Below are 13,954 nucleotides of genomic sequence, written 5' to 3'. Positions count from 1 at the left end.
GTTAGCGTCTGCATTTGAAAATTCCTACCAGATTTGTTAAATGCTCTGGTAAAAGGAGAAGGAAAACTGAAGCTAAAAAGAAAGGCTTTTAGATTTAAACTTAAATTTTTAAATTTTTAAATAAAAGACATTAATATCAAAGAATTATCTTTTCCATAGATAATATTTAGATTGTGTCCAACATGCTTATTTTGTGTGTTTTTGGGGGGGAAACTGGAGAGCAGGAGAGAGCAGATATTTCATCCTGGATAGTGGCTGTTTTGTTTTGTTTTCATTTAAATTTGGTGCATGGAAAGGAAAGAAAAAAATAATGCTATTTGAAGTCTGGGACTAGGCTTATATTCTCGAAGACACTACGGTGCTCACAGAATTAAATATTAACACTTTGAGCTTTTAGGCCCTAAATACTAAGGCAGATGGTATCTTGAAATCACACTACTTAGCCTTCTAGCTTGAAGTGTAAAAGTCTCTTTTTGTACCACAGAGATTTACTATTACAACTGATAAAGAAATGCAAGCACACAATTAGAGTTAGTTTTCACCGAAGGCTTCATAACAGCAATCTGCCTCCTATGTTCCTTATTGTTTAACAAGGCACCTGCTGGGAATTTTTATGTGTAGAGGTTAGGTATATTTAGAAGTAGAGTCTGATTTAAATACATGTTGTTTTGATGTGATCTATGTAATTATAAATGCAGAATCAAGATATAAAAACACAGCTCCTCTCAAAGAGCTAATATCTAAGCTTCAATTTACTTATTTAACGCTCCCAAATATACACACTTAATTAAGGCATCAGGGAAACCTCTTGCAGCCTGCAAACAGGGATCTTCTACATCTTTCTCTCAAATGTGCATCACTCCATTTGAAATGTGTTTCTCGGCTGAAGGAGACAAGCATTTTAATGCTTCTGGTTTTACAGATCCAAGGGGAACTAATGACCAGGGTGTTTTACCTTTCCTCCACAAGGACGAAGGATGCTGCAGCTATCTCTCAGCTCATTGCTGCTATGGTTTTGCAGAAATAGGGGGCTTAAGAGGGCTCCCAGGAGCAGCAGCCACCTCTGCTGCTGTGCCCGGAGCGAGTGGAGCAGCAGCCCGGGCTAGGAGGGATGCGCTCCTGTGAGCCAGCTCAGTGCATGGGCATATGCTGTCAGAAATGAGTGCTAATTGTCCTGGCAGAGACAGGCCAATAAAGCTGATTGGTTTTTAATTTCTTGGCACTGAGAGTCCAGCCACGTGCTGCACAAGCGGAGCAGTAGTCCCAGGTATCGCTCAGGCTGCTCAGCACTGCCGATGGCTCTGCTGCTTGGAGGTTTCCACCAGCCCTGCCCAGATCGCTCCTTCCTACATCAGTGTACCCAGGTGTCCCTGCACACTGGAGGTATCTCAGGAGCTGGTGTTCATTTTCCCTCAGAGCTGGGCTCTCATGGAACACAGCAAGTTGGTCATCATTTCTGTTTTCTCTTTTCTTTCTCTATTTGATGGTGCTTCCCTCATCCCTTTAGCTTATAGCATTTCCAGCCAAATACTTATTGCAGGAAATGGTGGACAAAGGAAATGTTATTTGGGAAATTCAGGGGAAAAAGCTAAGTCCAGGGAGAGGGGAGCTGCTGCTCACTGTTCCAGTTATTGTAAGAGCAGGGAAGTGTTCAGGAGATGGAGCTCACAATGCAAAGGCAGTAGTAAGCAAGGATAACAAACTGCAGCATTATCTTTCTGTGAGATAAACAATAACCCAAGGAAGTTGTCCTTCCATCTGTCTCCCTCCTAGTTTGTTAAAACATTGCAGGTGGGAAGAAGAAAGTATCCTGTCTGCACAGCACTGTGCCCTGGGTTAGCACAATGCAACTGACTTTCTATAAATTCCCTAGAGAAATACAGCTAGGTGTCTACCGTCAGCACCCCTGTGGAGGTTAGCTTAATTCTAAGTTATCATAAGCTCTAACTTGGAGTTTGCAGTGAAGAAAGAGATACAGAGTCACTTTGAGGTGTTCAAATATTTTTCCTGGAATCTGAAAGTCACCTTCTCTGCTGCACATTGAAACCTGGATGGATGTTGTAGAAAATAAAACACCATTTTTTGTGTGGCTTTTTTTTTTCCTCCATTCCGCTGGCTAAACAGCTCATCTTGTGTACACTTTGCAGTTGGAGAAGCATGGATTATGACTATTTGTATTGTTTGGACAGAGTTTAAAATCCAGAATTAATTATAAGAGGAGGTAGAAGATATTTAGCTAACAGAAAAGGCCCGGAGCTGGCATGACAGGGTAGGACAGCTAGCCAAGCAGGTCTGGCTCTGCCAGTTCTGAGTGTTTTACTGACTTGTCCAAATCTGGAACAAGGCTTTTGCCTTTTCTTGATATGCAGCTTTACTTAGTGAGTTTGTGTCTCATAAATTTGTCAGAGGTTTGAAATCAGCTTTTTCTGATTTAACTTACAGACTGCTAAAAGCTTCATAAAAAAAGGCATGAACTGCTATATTGTGGCTCTAGGCCACATCTAGGTGACAATAGATATGTTCCTGCTGATTTACTGCTTGCATGCCGTCAGAATTAGAAGAGAGATTTCAAAGAGTCACCAGAATATAGGTAAAAACCCACAGTCCCAAATAGTGCAGGGGGAAGATTTCATTTACTTAGCGTTTTATAGGCATCAGCAACCACATAACCAAGTTCTGTAAGAAATATGGGAACTTGTGAACCTGTCTTTATTTTCAGGTGACCATTTGAGCTTACCAGTGGCTACCTAAATCTCCAAGTCTTTTAAAGTTCTGAGTTTAAAATCTAGAAAACTTTGACTAAATTTTCTTAATCTCTTGAGCTTCTGATGCCTGTGGAGATGACAAAGATGTCAACGAAGCTTTTGTTCGGAGTTATCGCATGTGGCCATGAGATAATCCTTCTGAGCTGAAATACTTGCAGTGCTGCTGTGCATTTTTAACATTGCTGACTTCACTTTTGGAGCATTTCCGTGACAATCTTTCTATAAGTAGGGCTGAGGAAGTAAAAATAAAAAGATCATAGGATAATGAAAGGGGCATTTGGAGGTCTTCAAATATAGGGACTAATAGCTGGGGTGCAGGAGCCCAACCTGCCCAGGGTGCCAGAAACCCCCAAAAGAGCAACCCTGGTGGGAGGAACCAGCCCTTCCAGCCTCCTTCACGCTTTCTGGGGTTTGAGGACCAGTAAGTACTATTTCTCCTGGAAGCATGTTGCCTTTCACGGAAGGTTTTGACTTTTGGTTGGAAACTTACAGTGGTAACCAGAAAGCAAATTCTGCTGAAGCAATAATGAAAGCAATTTTAGGCCAGGGCAATTGCATGCATGATTTTGAGTACCTTAAGTGAAAAGTCAAATGCACTGCATGAGGAGAACAGATTTTCTGGCCTGTTGCAAACCATCTGCACAGCAAGCTGAACTGCTTGAACATCACAGAAATATCTGAAACCCTTTGTATGAATGAGGTGAGGCTACAGCAGCTGTAAAAAGCTTATTCTGGCACTTGGCCACCTCCCAGACATAAATAACAAAATGTCTCATCCATCTCCAGGGTCAGGAATGGCTCTGCTGGTTAGCCTCAGCTTAAACCTTGGGAGTTTAATTTGGCTGTATAGCCCCCAGCAATATAACCAGGCTGAGGTCAGCCGAGGCACCGGCCGGTTACGCAGGCAGTCTGTAGTTTTTATAAAACTCCCTGGAATCCATTTGCAATGACAGATGCCACAGAGTGCATCTGACTGATCGTTCACCACTGATAATAGAGCTGGAGATAGCTCAGTGAACCTCTTCATCATGAATTCCCATTTTCTTTTATAGTCTTTTTCTCACTATCTTTGTCTCTGCAATCGTATTGTACTTTTGTTTCTATTTTGCTGTTTTTGAATGCTTCCATTTTTAAAGGCTAATTATTATCCTCTTTGCTAAGCTCAGCTCCTTAGAAAAAGAAAGGATAACTGAATTAATAAACTAAAAACATTTTTTTATCTTGTCATTATTATGACTTCAGAAGGTGGAAAGCTACAGATATCTTTGTGTGTGAAACTGCACTCATAATCAACTGCTCTCCTGTACTTATTTTATTTTACATCATTTTACATTCCGTATTCAGATAAAGACCCTTAAACATTTGAAGTCAGTAGATATTAGGAAACAGTAGCTGTTCAGTGATTTTCTCTACTTTTCATATTTTTATATCTAGCATTACATGAAAAGGGCATTTTTCTCTTCTCACAGAGTACTACGTTGGAATACAACTCTTCTTTGCTCCTGCTGAACTCCTGTCCCTAACCATATTAATTTTGGATACATCCTTATGTTCACCAGATATTGTTCCTCCATCTCTGTCATCACTACCTTCAGTTCATCTGACAAACTCGTCTTTGGAAAAGCTTACAAATAAGATTACATGGGCTTGATTCAGCTTGGCAAGTGGCAGCAGCTTTGTGTTTGCTTTGCCTTGGTGTGTTGGCTTTCCTTGCTCAGTGGCACAGCCATTCCTTGTGCAAACCTCCGCCTGCTTTCATTCACAGTCTGAGATAAACAGCTGTTTGGCAAAGATGTTTAGCATCTGAAATGATTAGTCTGCTCAAATCTTTGCTGCTACTTGTACTGCTTGTTTTTTATTGTTGTTGGTTTTGTTTTTTTGTTTTTAGTTAGGAAGAGAACAACTTCAGTGTCCCATTGTGAGTTTCTCACTATTCAAGCAGACAGCTTATACACAACAATAGGGTTGTGAACAATGGTCCATCAGTGCTACCAAGAGCAGGAAGCAATTTAAGATGTATTGGATAATGAAGAGCAAATGTGCTCTCATCACCACAACTACATGGAAGCAGCTCTCAAATTTTATGACAAATCTTTTGCAACAGTCCAGCCACAAAAGAAGTATCTCGTGGAAGAGCAAAAATAGAAAAAATTCATGAGTAGAGTATATAAATAAGTATAGTCCACATGCCAAGGTTAATGGTACAATTTCGCCCTGTAGGAGCTACACTAAAATCATTATGTTTGTGCAGGTAAGCATCGGTCTCTGCCACACCAAATACCAAGATTTTTTTTCTTATATCTCTATAGATAGTAGATATACATAACATTTCTGTAATGTATATTTGCAGAGTGAACAATGTTTCAAAGATGCTTGAGTTATAGAGTAAGATTTCCCTTCTTCCTTTGGCTTTTACATGAGACCCTGTATGCTCAGGTAAAATGTAATTTATTAAAGGTAACACTTACTCACTCGTGGGGTTTAAGGCCAGAGAAAGACTACATTGATTATATTTGTAGGCTAAATCAATGCCATGCAGGCTGGAAGAACAGTGTCTTATTATTCTAATTATGCAGCCAAAGTGATGGAGCATTTGAAAATGTGGTGGATAAGTTAGCAAAGTAAGGAGCATGTTCTCTTCAGTTTATAAAAGGATTTTTAAAAAATAAAAATAAAATAAGGAAAGGAAAGGAAAGGAAAGGAAAGGAAAGGAAAGGAAAGGAAAGGAAAGGAAAGGAAAGGAAAGGAAAGGAAAGGAAAGGAAAGGAAAGGAAAGGAAAGGAAAGGAAAGGAAAGGAAAGGAAAGGAAAGGAAAGGAAAGGACAATGGATGAAACATACAGATTGAAAGATATCAGATAAAATATCATGGTGATGATTGGGGCTTATATGCATACCTGGCATAGATAAGTAACTAATTCAGATACTTTTGATAAATAAATCATAGAATAATCAATAGGAAAATACACAATCTGACATCTGAGGAAGTAATTATATGTCTATGAAAGAACTGATGACTTAAGTTGTTTGGCCCTGTTTGCTGGATGTCTTCTCTCATTATGTATTGAACTGATTCACTAATGAATAACTGAACTAATTACTCATTGAACTATTTCACCTGAGTGGTGAATTTGGACTTGAACTGCAGCTGTTGGTAGGAACAGGCGAGGAGATTTGGAAACTAGGCTGGTGGCTGAGTGACTGTGGAATGCTTCCCACTAATATGAATAAAAAGCTAGCCATGGAAAAAAGAAGCATGGTGCTTGTAGTAAAGGTGAGGGGAAATGAACCCTCCTGGGGAAGGAGCAGCTGCAAAGCAAATCTGACCTGATCTCAGGTTGTTCAGCCGTGTGCTTTGCTAGTTACAAGAGTCATGCTTGGAGCACATCTGGGAAAGTTATGTTTGTTTGGCAGCCAGAGAGATATAACCATTGAGGAATATGGAGATGCAGTTACTTTGCTTAGAGAGTTCATAAAATTGCTAGAATACCACACATTATTTGGGGGGGGGGGGGGGAAGGAATCTACAAAATCTTTAAAATCTTCCATTACTGTTTCTGATATAAAAGTGTCTTTTTCAGCACAGACACAGGAAAAAAATTCAAAACCTTTGGGTTTCAGTAACAAGCTAATAACACCCCTTTTTAGTGCAAACCTTCCTGGTTTAAGGCAATAACGTTTTCTTAGGATGAATGTAACTATGCTGGTTTGAAAAGTACATTATAAACGACAATAGCTTTCCCACTGCACTCTGTTTTGTGGTTCTCCTTTTGTATTTTAGCGTTTCTCTGAAATGTGCAAGCTGTATCTTTCCCATGTTTCAGTGTACAAACAAGTATATCGTGTCAGGTCACTAAATACAATGTATTTACAGCAACCATTATTAGCAAATCAGATTAAATGTGCCATGATGTTTCGATTCTTAGTTTAATCAAGCACTTCAGATATTTTTCAAAAAGCAGGAATAGATCTCAATTATGTAACTATTCTATTCATCCCTACAATTTTAAGGAAAAGTCTTTTTATTTTTTTCCCCAAGTCTTGTTAGAAAGAAAAAGGAATATTTTACAGGGCTTCTGCACAAGCTCCTTCCTGCTTCTCCTTGCTGTCATTTCTATATGGTTCATACATTTTAAATAGTAAAATAAGAATGTAAATCTCTGGATATATATTTTATTAGTATAGTCAAATAAATAAATGAATTGTCCTAAAACCTGGAAGTGTCCCTTGAGATTCCCCAAGCCATTCACAACCCCAGCTTGACAGGCAGTGATTTAGCCAAACCATCTATAACTTTTATTTGATAAACAAGGACAATTAAAAATAGGATGAGGTATTTTGGTCATGAATTATTCTGATCAGGAATGTAACTAGATTTTTATTCCATTGCCTAAATGAAATATCTCCCTGTATATCCAGTGTGTTTCATTACAGCTTCAGTTTTATTACCTAACTTTGAGAGATTTAATCCTTTTCATGGAAATGCATTACTCTTCAGAAAGTACAAATAAAAATGAAATATAATAATATTTTACTTTTTTTTTTTTTTTTTTTGATGGTGGGGAGAATAACAGGAGGGAAGGAACCAACTTTTATATTTAAGATGACTAAACATTTATGCTATTATTTTGTACAGATGCTCATCTTATTGTAACAGCCCCTTGGAAGACTCCGGATGAGCAGGGGCTACCGATGTGCCTCAGCTTTGTGCCACGCCACCATTCCCACCCCAGCAGCAGGACTAGCACCGTGATCACTGCTCCCCATCCTTGGTGAGCTCCTCGAAGGTCCAGGTGACTTCCAAGAGACTTACTACCCCAGATCCAGCAAGGAGGAGAGCACTGGCACTGAACACCAGGGGAGAGGACCTTAGGAATTGCTCCCATGTGTTGGAGGTGGACATGTGCTACTTGGGAAAAGAAATCTTGCTGCAGCAAGGTGTCAGCAGGTCCAGCACATTCCCTTTCTATGGAAGCCACCTTCCAATAAAACTTAAGAATACTTTTTTATTATCTGGTAACCTAAAAAATGTTTCTCTTCACTCTTCTTTCCCTTTCCTGCTCCAATTTTCATCAGTGTCTAGAAATTTATGAATACAGAATATTTTGCACATTAAGAGTAAAGATTAATGTTTCAGAATAGGTTTGTCTTTTCAGCAGCCCTGACAAAGCCTAAAGCATATTACCTAAAGTTTAATAAAAAATTACATCAAGATATTTTCTGTCTGAAAATGAATTTGCTTTTTTGAAATGTGGATGGAAATAAAATTAGTGTGTTGGTAGGTAAAGTTATATTTTTTAACCTGTTTTATTGCATTTGAGCAAGAAGAAGCAGCATAAGGCTTAAAACATAACTCAAAGGGGAAAAAAAAAAAAAAAAAAAAGAGAGAGAAAAAAACAGCTAAGGAATGAGATTTAAAGATAACAAAACAGAACATTTTCCTGAAGAATTCCTGTAATGAAACCTGACAGTAGAATTTAGATGCAAAAGACATAGGGTCAGACTTTAAAAATTAACGGCACCCAGTTGCCATGTGGATTTCGCTGTTGTAAGTCTAACAGTTGACATGGAAAATGATGGAGGGAAAAATAAACTGTTCCTTTTGCACACTAGTAATGTTACTCATATGGCAGACCCCTCTGAGAATGAAAAAAAAAAAAAAAGGAGTCCAAATATGAAGCAATAGAAAACCTTTTCTTGTATAAGTACCAATGAAAGTTATGGGCATGGAATAGTTTTTAACAGCTTATGTACGTGTGAAATGTTTGTTTGAAATGAGGTTTCAGTATCAAAGAAGATTGATTTTCACATACTAATTGTTTTTGTTTAGACAATAGAAGACAAAGAGGAATACAAAGTCTCATTCTATAAGGAAATTTCCAAGACAGGTAACTTGTAATTAAATTCACAGGAAGTGAAAACATAATGGAAATTGGACCTGAGGCATGAGAATAGAAAAAGATGGGGATAAACTAAGTAAAGGCAATTAAATAACACTAAAGGAAACAGCAACATCTTACATGAAGATATTTCATACCCTATATTCTTTAAACCAAATGCTTGCAGAAATTTCTGCAACCACCACAAAGATGGAAATTCTCTTGAAAATATTACCTTAAGCATTGACAGTACAATATCACAGAAGTGTTTGCAATGTGATGGAGATACACAGGAAACAATTTTGTAAGCTGCCTGTATTTTCACAAGTATATGGTGTGGATTATATATGTGGGTATTTAAGACAGGGGCAGATTTATGCCAGAAACCTTTGCCTACCATCTCTGCTGCTGTTTTCCTGCAATGGCTCTCCCTTCCCAAGATCCTACCATTTTCCTGAGGGTTATCTGAGCATTTTCATGTAATGGTGTTTCCCAGGGATGTTGGTTATCTGAGGCACCAATGATATGCATGAAAATACGATGCCTAGCTCCAGGAGTGGGGTCAGTCGAGCTCCAGCAGCATGAAACCCAGCAGGCAGCTGATTTACCCTGCCTCGTCTGTGGGCTTCACAGCCTGCTCTAATCACTGCCGCTGCATCCAGGCTGCTGCTGGTACCCAAACTTGTTAGTTTAATATTTGCCTAGTTAATTCTGCACCATGCATAAGCTGCTCTTCAGCACAGCCTGACCTTCACAGTTACGTTTTTAAATCATTTAAATACATCTGAAAATGTTGCGCTCAGCCTCTTCTGGAAGAAACCATGCTCAGACAACACAAAGGTACTGTGCTGCTCCCCAAAGCTCAGGTCGAGACAAACCAAAAGCATCAAGAGATCTTGTTCTCTTTTGTTTCTTTTAACATTTTCATTAAAAAAAAAGCTGGGGATCAACATACCCCAGGAAACTCCTCCTGTCTTCCTGAAAGGTTTGAGTAAGTCCAGCCATGAGTCAAACTGGTGGGAGCAGAATGAGTAGTGCTTTTAAGCCTGATGCTGTCATTAAGCGATCTCTTCTGATTTAAAAGGTTAGCAAGCAAGCAGAAATAAATAAGAGGTTTTCTTTCACCTCCTGAGAACTCATGCAGTATAACCTCTAACAGAACTGTACATGTGAGCACACAGAGGCACATGTGAAAGATACAGATGTCTGGAAAATCAGGCTTAAAACAAATCTTGTTATTTTATCACCAAAAGGAACCAGAAAGAATGTTATTTGTTGTGACTTTAGTTTTTTGAAGGTCCATTTCCTTCAATAAAATAAAATAATAAACATCACTAAAGATGATGATAGTAAATTGGATATTAGGGAGACCCTTTCGAAGAGCCAGATAACTGCAAAAAACATTGTCATTGAATATGAAACGTGAAGACACAAGGGAAAACCCTTGAAGATGAACATCTTTGCAGCTATATTGTTGTTTCTTGCTCTTACAAAGATACTGCTCTATGTGTGGTCTTATTAATACTGACAACAGAAATCTTAAGCGTATGTTTCCTCTCTTGGAACTTCTTTTTCTTACAAGGTGGCAGCTCACCCCAGCAATAAAACCTTTCCTTGAAAAATTGTTTAACACACTGTGATATGTACATAAGCAGCTTTTTTTTTTTTTTTTTCCTCTTTATTACTGGCTGTTAAGCTATTAATTGATCTTACATAGTAGTAACAGACCTCGTACTACAGGGTGAGGCAGATGTTTTACAACGTGAACCCTGCTCCACAAGAGAAGAGCAAGGTTTTTGAAAGCTTCCATGGAACATGCCAACTCCAGACCACTGCTTTGGAGGTGCTCTGGGTTAACCTTTATTAAGGCTCTCCTGAGTGTGAGCCCCAGGGCTTGCAACTGATACTCCAAATTCTCCTTTGAATCAGCGCAAATACAAGCTGAAAATTGTTGTCTTGAGCTCGACCTTCAGAAGAATATGCCCAAAGAAAAGGACATTACAGGCCTATTGTTTTGGAAGAATTATATTTGAATTTCCAAGAAGTATGACCCAAACAGAGGACTGCTTAGCAATAACTTCTCCTTACTAGACATAGAGCTGCTTTGCCTTTTGCTCTTTGTCTCCAATGCCTGGTCTCGGTCATAGCTGTCTCAGCACAGATGGCTTCCTGAAATATTCATCTAAGCTTTTCTCCGGTTGTCTTATTTATTTTAACTGCCTTTTGCCCCCAGATATCTCTGAAGTAGACACTGAGCCCTGACAGCAGGACTGTGCTAGCACTGGGTTTCAGTAGCAGTATCGAGGCCAAACACGCTGTCCTTGCACATCCTAATTGCAGCTGGGGCCACAGGTATAGCCAGCAGCTGGTACACCATGGGGAGAAAACCTCACATATGGCCGGGGCTCGAGATGCAGTCTTCATTTCTATTGAATTTTTGCTCCTTGGCAGGAACCCCGGACCGATGCCAAGCCCACAGGCCAATTCAAGGTTGCCCCCATTTCATGTGTTGCAGGGATAAATACGATTTGTCAACCTATAAATGTAGGAGGTTTTAGACAACTCCTGGAAGCCAGTAGCTCAGGTTTGCATAGGAGAAGCTTGGGATGCCAGCCAGCCATGCCATCTGCCCTGGGATGGTGCACGGCCAGCAGTTGTGCCATGTTCTGCTGAGAAGCCCCTTCTTGCAGCAACCCCCCTGCCCACAGCCTGGCCCAGCTGTCTGCAGCCTGGCACCAGTAAACACAAGTGCTGGGAGAAGGCTGCCAGATAGCTCCGAAATGGGGGGAGCAATGGTCTTCACATACGTGGTGTGGAAAGCTCTCCTGTGGCTGTGTACTTCAGGTTTGCAGAAAGCTTTGGCATGTCAAAGGTTGTATAAATGTTAAGGATTTGTATTATAGTTGTGCATGTGGGTCCAAGTTCTGATAGTTACTTAAGATATTTCATTCGGCTTTATGAAGCACACTTCATGACAAAAAGAGTAATAAAATAAAGTCCCAGTATATTATCTAATACTGTTACTAAATAGATTTTTTGTTGTTGTTAAAAAAGTAAAAGAAGACATTAATCTGCTTGAAATGCAGAGCACAGTCAGCTGCTAATTGTTGAAATAAATAACAGATGCATACCATCTCCCCCCATCTCACTTTCCTTTTTGTTTTCAAAATTAATGTATTTTTCTTTCCTTTATGCCATCCATTCTGCTGACCTGCTCAGGTACAGGTCTCTGCTTGCAAAGAAAGCCCAATTGACAGCAAACCTTCTGTTTTCAGATCCATAAATCTTCTCCTATAAGTGCCTCAATATTGGTTCAGAAGGTAGGTAATGAAATAAAAATAACAGCAGAAAAACATCTTGAGTGGTTTGAAAAAAATAAATAAATCTCCACTGAATGCAAAATAATAATGATAACAAAATAAACTGAGTGAAAATGAAGGTATTGAGTATTGAAAATTAATTAACTTGTCCCTCTCTGCCACAAGTCTGGGAATGTATTTTTCAGCTCAGTCATGGAAGTATTTCCCCTATGGAGAAATTCATAAGGTGCAGAAATCAGTAAGGTTTTGTAGAAATTAAATCAGGTAGTTTTCTAAAAACTGCTAGGATCTACCCCCAAAATTACATCCCTTCTGCAGGATTTTTTTTTCCAAACTTCTTACCACATCAGAGCTCAAGCTGAAACACACTTCCAAAAGGGATTTAGGGTTTCTCCTACGCTATCCCCTGCCTTTCTCTCCTTCTTTTAATAGCTCCACTCGTAGCTCAGGAGCCCCTGAAAGGTGCAGTCGGCTGCCTGCTTCCCACCGCCCCCGGTGCGGCTGCGGCTCCAGATGCGCAGGGAGCAGCATCAGCCTTGGGGAGCTCTCGCTTGCTCTCCACGAGCCCGGAGCTGTTCCGTGCATTCCTCAGCGCCACCTGCTGCCCCTTTTCCAGCTGGAGCCGTCGCTGTGATCAGCGGGAAGTGATTCCTGGGGCCACAGGGGCAAACCCCGCCGTGGGACCAGCCTCAGGGCTCCTGCACCGCATCCTTGGGGCTGGGATTTATCAGTCCTTGAGAGCAGGGACACCTCTGCTCTTCCCAGTCATGGGCACACCACTGAATGCCACAGCCATAGCCCAGGCAGCAAAGGGCTGTGTACAGGTACTGAATGCTTGCTTCTCTGTACCACACTCACTGCTGGGATCTATGTGTTTGAAGGAAATAGAAATGGAAAGGTTTACTTCTTTATTGACCTAAATAAGAAACCCAAAAGACTTAGCAAGAGGGCACTGCTCATACAGCTTGAGAAGCTACAGAGCAAATAATTGGATAACATAGAACATTATTTATATTTGAGATTCTCAGATAGATAGGTATCCCAAACACCTATCTATCTGCCTGTCTGCCTGTCTATCACCATTGTGTCTTGGGAATATATAGTCAACAACAGAACAACTTATCATGCCTTCTCTCCTCTTGTAATAATCTCAGTAATTTACTGGGACTGTATATTAAAAAGTCTTTCCCTGGCACTAGGCATTTGCATACATCCATCAGCCAGCTTGTATACGTGGGATGGTAGATGATTTAATACCGCCAAGAAGGCTTAAGATGTGGATAAACGTTTTTGTAAGGATTGTTAATACTATCATGCCAAGGGTAAGGAGACCAAAGACTTGTCCTAGACATAATGACTGGCTGAAAAAAAATCCTGGAAGCGTCACTGTCTGAGGAAGAGAAATATCATCTTATTTAGGAAAGATGTTAAGAAAACAAATATCTAATCATGCAGAACAGAATTTCACTGTAATCATTTCTAATCCATATACCAAATCAGGTTTCTTGAGTGATTTTTGCAATGTGTATGCAGTTTGAATCTCCAATTGGTACAAAGCTGAATATTTCTATGTCTAATCTGTCTGGATGCTGGCCCAAAGGAAATATATGCATGCCCTGGAATAGCTGTAGAGGATGGGATAGGGGATACCAGAAATCAGAGTAGGAGGGTACGTACCTGTGACTGAGAGAAATTAATTTGAGAAGCATGGACAGTCTGGGGAGGTGAAAAGCAAGTAGATGAATATTAGATACTGGTAATGATTTAATGATCTTTAATGATTGGTAATGATTTATGAATAAATTACTTTTGGATATTGTAAATTTCTCAACTGCAGTTTGAGCACCCATCTCTCTTGGTCTTTTGGAGAAGAGAAAAAAACTTTGTCATGAAAGTACAGCCATACTTAAGCATATTTTTCTTGATAGTAGCCCTGAAGATTAAGGACGTAAAAGGAAAGCCAAAATCACACCATTGGAGTTGTTTGCTTC

This window comes from Anas platyrhynchos, chromosome 14 (genome assembly GCF_047663525.1).
Source record: "Anas platyrhynchos isolate ZD024472 breed Pekin duck chromosome 14, IASCAAS_PekinDuck_T2T, whole genome shotgun sequence".
NCBI lineage: Eukaryota > Metazoa > Chordata > Aves > Anseriformes > Anatidae > Anas > Anas platyrhynchos.
This window is presented reverse-complemented; position numbering follows the sequence as displayed.